At 36.9% G+C, this 6,044-nt stretch overlaps 1 long non-coding RNA gene across 1 annotated transcript; it reads right to left on the bottom strand.

Annotated features, from left to right (window-relative positions):
* Window positions 1–210: 210 nt before the first annotated feature.
* On the bottom strand, window positions 211–2,611 carry LOC110928592. Its single transcript, XR_002586495.2, has 2 exons — window positions 1,984–2,611; window positions 211–1,168 (listed from the first exon to the last, which is right to left on the bottom strand). It is a non-coding gene; the product is annotated as an uncharacterized LOC110928592 (long non-coding RNA).
* Between the last annotated feature and the right edge of the window lie 3,433 nt (window positions 2,612–6,044).

Here is a 6,044-nt window from a genome sequence, read left to right as displayed (position 1 = left end):
ATGAAACCAATTTTATGGTCGCATAATATGTCTATAGACAACTTAAATAACGTCCTAAAACGAACATATTAGGACACTTTTATAATGTTATAATATGTGATTACCTACTTTTAACCTTTTGATACACAAACAAGCGTCCTTAAAAATTAATTTATAGGACCCTTATGATTTAACGCTATAGCTACTTTAATATCAAGAAAATGGTCCTAATATCCCAAATAAGATTATAAAACCAATTTTATAAATAGACCATCAACATATAACATCCTAATAGTTATTGTATAACATCAACATATAACATCCTAATAATAAAGAGAATATTCTACTCGTCTTGATCTTCAAGTGATAGTTGTTTGATAGCTCTCCACATCAGAGCCTCCAAGCTGTGTTGATGTCTGTCAGATGTTATGATTCTGGTAAAGATACAAGTTCAGTGTTCCTCAAGAAAGGCTCCGTTAAACATGTCTACCATCAAATGTTGGAACTATGGCGCACCTCTTCTGACCATTTCTACGCATGGTTTTGGCTGGAAATTTATGTCACCTAGTAACTTAACCCATACAAAGCTGAAAAAAGACCACTTTTTTAACATCAGACAGATATTAGGTCTATGGTATTTTGTAAAAAAAAAAAAAGAAATCATTAATAGTCACTTAATCGAGATATAGAATCTCTCAAAGGTTGTAGCGCAGGAAAGGAAGTTGCTAGAGCTGTCAAAGTCTGTAAAAACACAAGAAAATTAGTAACTTGATATAGAAATATGAGGTAAAGTGTTAAAAAGTTGAACAGAAAAATGTAGTTATGTGAAACAGTGAAAGTTTGCATCTTTCAAGACTGGTGATTAAATTAATGTTCTTATGCACTAGTCACTCAAACAGCAAACATTATCCTTCTTATACAACAAAACTCAACATTCAATTACCCATTTCGAGTGTATGGCAGTTTATACATGAACACATGAATCCTCTCATCCTTTTTCAATTGACACAAGTTGTATACAACAAATAGACCATCAACATATAACATCCTAATAATAAAGAGAATATTCTACTCGTCCTATGGTATTTTGTAAAAAAAAAAAAAGAAATCATTAATAGTCACTTAATCGAGATATGGAATCTCTCAAAGGTTGTAGCACAGGAAAGGAAGTTGCTAGAGCTGTCAAAGTCTGTAAAAACACAAGAAAATTAGTAACTTGATATATAAATATGAGGTAAAGTGTTAAAAAGTTGAACAGAAAAATGTAGTTATGTGAAACAGTGAAAGTTTGCACCTTTCAAGACTGGTGATTAAATTAATGTTCTTATGCACTAGTCACTCAAACAGCAAACATTATCCTTCTTATACAACAAAACTCAACATTCAATTACCCATTACTTATAAGATGGAATCAGAGGCCACAACACACATCTATTCAATCATTCCATAAGAATCCCCATTATCAAACCTATATTTAAATTACAGTAGTCATATAAAATAAAAAAATAATGAACTAGGTAATACTATAGTCTGATACTTTGATGTGCGTGTGTTTGTTAATTGGTGTCACTGTAGTCAGATTATTCAAAGATTTCAAATATAAAATAGTCTGAATATAGTCAAATATAGGTTAGAAATATATTATTCTAATCTGAATATATTTGAGGGTGAACACACAAATATACATTTAGCGTACACAATTCTTTATTTAAGTGAATATATAGAGCGGGTGCAGTAGGTAATACCAATATAGTCTACACCCTCAAATATTCAAAGTGTATACATCAAATAAAATAGTCATATGAATAAAAACCTATGGACTTCTGCTGTGAATTAAAGGAGAACACAGCAAACACCAACAGCTCACATATATCAAAGATCTCAAAAATCAATTATCAACCATTCAACTTCCAAATCTCATGTATATACCAAACAGTTAACACACATTAATATCTAACCAAAATCCATAATAAACACATATATATAAGATAGCACATTACTGACCAGTAGGTTAAGAACTGGTGGTTGTGGGTGCGACCCGAGACCCGAACATCCAAACTCGGACCTGAGAAAACCACCGCCACGTCCATTGCCTCCGTTTACTCGAACCCACAACTCGAACCTGAAGAGAACCCATCGTCACCTCAACCGCTGTCGTGATGTTACTAACGTCGGCCGGCTTTCCCAGTCGTCGGCTGTCGCCGCCGGCTGCCAATGGCTTGCACCACTATCATCTCGTCATCATCGATATCATCAGGTTCATCATCAACATCATCCGTCGTTGTCATTATCGGCGCTGCTGTTGTTGTTGCTCGACAGAGAGACAGAGAAAGAGCGAGGGTGTGGTGATGTGAGGGGGTGGAAGAAGAAGGGTGTTGGGATGTCGTCGGTAAACGAACTGTCGCCGGAGAGTTTGCCGGTCATCACTGGCTGCCAAATTGTGTCGTCGGACCCGCCGGCTCTGTGTGTCGAGGGAGAGGGAGGTAGGCGATGGTGTATTTAAGAGAGTAGAGTGGGTTAGGGGTGTGCGGCGGCCGATAAACTGACCGGAATCCGGCTCCGACCGCCGGAATTTTTGAGAGGGGCAGAGGAGCTTTGGGCGGCTGATATCATTTGTAGGTTTTAACAAAATGAGGGAGGTGGGAGTGTAATTTGTTTAGGGAGTTGGGTTGGGCCTGGCCCATAGATATAAACCCCCTAATATCCCATTACATATGCTAGGCTCAGGTTATCTATTAAACGGTCCGTTTCTCCCGTCACGGGTTTATTATTATTTGATAAATAGTAATAATAATAATAATAATAATAATAATAATAATAATAATAATAATAATAATAATACTAAAATACCCTTCTTTCGATGATCGGATCGAGGGTACGGGTTGTCACATATAAGACCCTAGTGTCAAGTTGTCCTATTACAATGTATTATAATAACACCACAATGATTAAGCGTCCTGTAAAGGTTAAATTTATAAGACCCAAGTGTCAAATGTCTTTTTAAGTTATATTATAATAAAACTCTAGCGAATAAGCGTCCTATAAAACTAATGTTTTATGACTCAAATATCAAGTGTCCTATTACGGTGTATTAAAATAAAACCACAATAATTAAGCGTCCTATAAAGTTTAAAGTTATAAGACCCAAGTGTCAGGTGTCCTATTAAGTTAAGTTATAATATGACTTCGACTAGAAATGGTCCTATAACACTGAACATTTATGACTTAACTACAACGTGTCCTATTAAGTTTTGTTATAATAGGACCCTAGATGATCAAGTGTCCTAATACAGTACCACATAATGGGACACTAACAATTAAATGTCTTATAAAGTACTTTATTAGGATCTACATTTTAAGTGTCCTATTAAATTATATGATAATAGGACCCTAAAAAATCATCCATCCTATTAAATAGTTTTTTAGGACACCGGTTTAGTAGAGTATATTATAAAAGGACCCCAAAAGTTCTATAGTGTTATATTTGTTATATAATGATATATAGTGTTACAAAGTGTTATATGGTATTATATGGTGTTACATATTGTTATACTGTGTTTATAGGGTGTTATATAGTATTATATATAGTGTTATAATACACTTCTCACACTTTGAGCACTTTTTACAGGATCCTCTACCTATATATAGATAATGAGTATTTATAATTCGTTAATTTAAATGGGTATGTATAATCTGTGCATTGCCGTGAGACCGTTAAAACGCACAAAAAATAAATAGACGTAAAAGACTAAAAGCATTGTAATAAAACACCTATTGTGGCATGTTAACTTGCAAAATATTGACCGATTAAACTGAAAAAATAGATGTAAAATCAATATATATAAATGTTATGATTAATAGTAAATATGACATTTTGTTTTAGTTTTGATACATAGCGGTTAATATTATCAAAACAGTAATACATTTTGTTTTAGTTTTGATACATAGTCTTATTAAATAGTTTTTTTAGGACTCTCTTTAACAAGTGTCCCACAGAAAAGGTCCTAAAAAGCCATTTCTGTTGTAGTGACATATTCATGGTGTAAAGGATCGAAAGAGGGTTTTTTAACTTTCTTTCAACTCTCTTACACTCAATACACTCTAAACCGATGGAATCAGAGCTTGTTCTGACCTCCTACTTATTCTTAGTGTTGTGTTAGTTCAAGATCTGGATTCTATCCAAGGGATTTCTGATTTCGGGTTTGAACGTGAACAACCGACTCAAACCGTGAACTGTTCGGAATAGGGTGATTCCTGTTCGATCGGGTCACCTGGGACGGGATAAGGGTTCTGTTGTTCAAGCAAGATATCAAAAACATCTCATTCTAAGCTACAACACTTCAAACGGAAACAAGGGTGAGGGCGATCAGACTGACGGTACAGATTGCCGTCCGATCGGGTTACCACCTAATCGGATTGCCACCCGATCGACCGGCCGTCCGATCGGGCGGCGCTTGGTTCCATACTTGAACTATTTCTCAAACTATTCAAAAGATCCGAACATTGAAACGGATGACCACCCGATCAGATTGCCACCCGATCGAGTGACCGTCCGATCGTGTGACGTTTGGGACTTAAACAATCTTCAACATAATGAATTCCAAACGGATTGCCACCCGATCGGATTACAATCCGATCGAGTGACAAACTGTTGTGAATTTGTTCTCACTAAAGTGTCCTACCAATCGGATTGCCGTTCGATCGAACAGCCGTTCGATCGACCGACCTGAAAGGTAGAGATACTTCTCCGTTTTCAAAATGCTACAACGAAAACTTCAAAGTACAAGCCATCATACACAAATACATCCTCACCAAACAAGGTGACAATCCAATCGAATGGCCATCCGATCGGATTACCATCCGACACTTGGTTCACCGCCACCATTTAACGCACTATTCAACGCTTACGTTATCAATCTGTAACCAGGCTAATCTCAGACGCGCTCCCTTCAATCCAACCAAGTTGTGTTTGCTTGCCGAACATCGATTGTGAGTATACTCGAACCCTTTTTATCGCATTTTGGGTGTAACATACGTTTCTATCAAATCAAACTTATCAAAAATCAAACTGTTTATCACTTTCGAATAACTGTTATGCATATTTATATGTGATGCTAGTTACATATGTGTTAGGACTTATACTCGCAAGGTCCCGCCTTAACTAGTATAGTACTATAGCGCCCGACAGGTTCTAGTTAGGATGAATAGCAATCCCAATCGCAGCTCGAGTGACTTAGCTGGTAGTATCTGTCTTGTATCCATGTATGTTGAGGTATCTCATTTATATATTTGGTAATTCGCAACACTTTTTTCTATTTCTCGCTACTATCAAAACTTGTTTACTCTCCAATACTTTTGTATTGACGTCGTTTTAACGTATGTTGCAGGTTTAGTCGCAGTCTACATCAAATCAAGCTAGGAAGTCTAGAAACTCACCTAAAATCTATGTTGTCGGATTTGTATTGTTCGAGAGGACAAGAAATCTGTGATAACTTATGTGAATGTATTGTTTGTTAGTATGGGATAATGAACGCATTAAATACTGTCGCAATACAGTTGTTATGGATTCTCTTGAGCAATCTGATTCTCCTAGTGCCGCGCCCCGATGATTCCGCCATCAGTTGGGGTGTGACAGATTGGTATCAGAGCCATAACTATAGGGAATTAGGCCAGACTTGACTTAGTCTGGGTTAATGTCTTAGAAACGACCTAGTCTATAGTCTAAGTACCAACGGGCTGACTCGTACAAACCTAGTAGGAGATTGTACGGGCCTAATTGATACTCTTGATCGAATTCGCTAAAAAAACTACTACCTCGTGTGAACACCGCATACTACCAATTCACGCGAAGAGCCTTTCCTAAGGCTGGAATGTTACTTTGCCTTTCCTATGGCTAACACAATACACACGCTTTCGAAAATACTCGCGTAACACAACAGAGTGGTCCAGTCGAGATCAGGCGTGAAAACCAATAACTCTCGATAGGATCGCTCACTCAGCGCATTTTTCTAGCACGAGAACTTTCCGTTGAGCTACGAGTGACATCCATAACTCAACGAAAGTCT

Source organism: Helianthus annuus, chromosome 3 (genome assembly GCF_002127325.2).
Source record: "Helianthus annuus cultivar XRQ/B chromosome 3, HanXRQr2.0-SUNRISE, whole genome shotgun sequence".
Classification (NCBI taxonomy): Eukaryota; Viridiplantae; Streptophyta; class Magnoliopsida; order Asterales; family Asteraceae; genus Helianthus; species Helianthus annuus.
The sequence above is the reverse complement of the archived record's forward strand: the minus strand, read 5'-3'. Positions and strand labels throughout refer to the sequence as shown.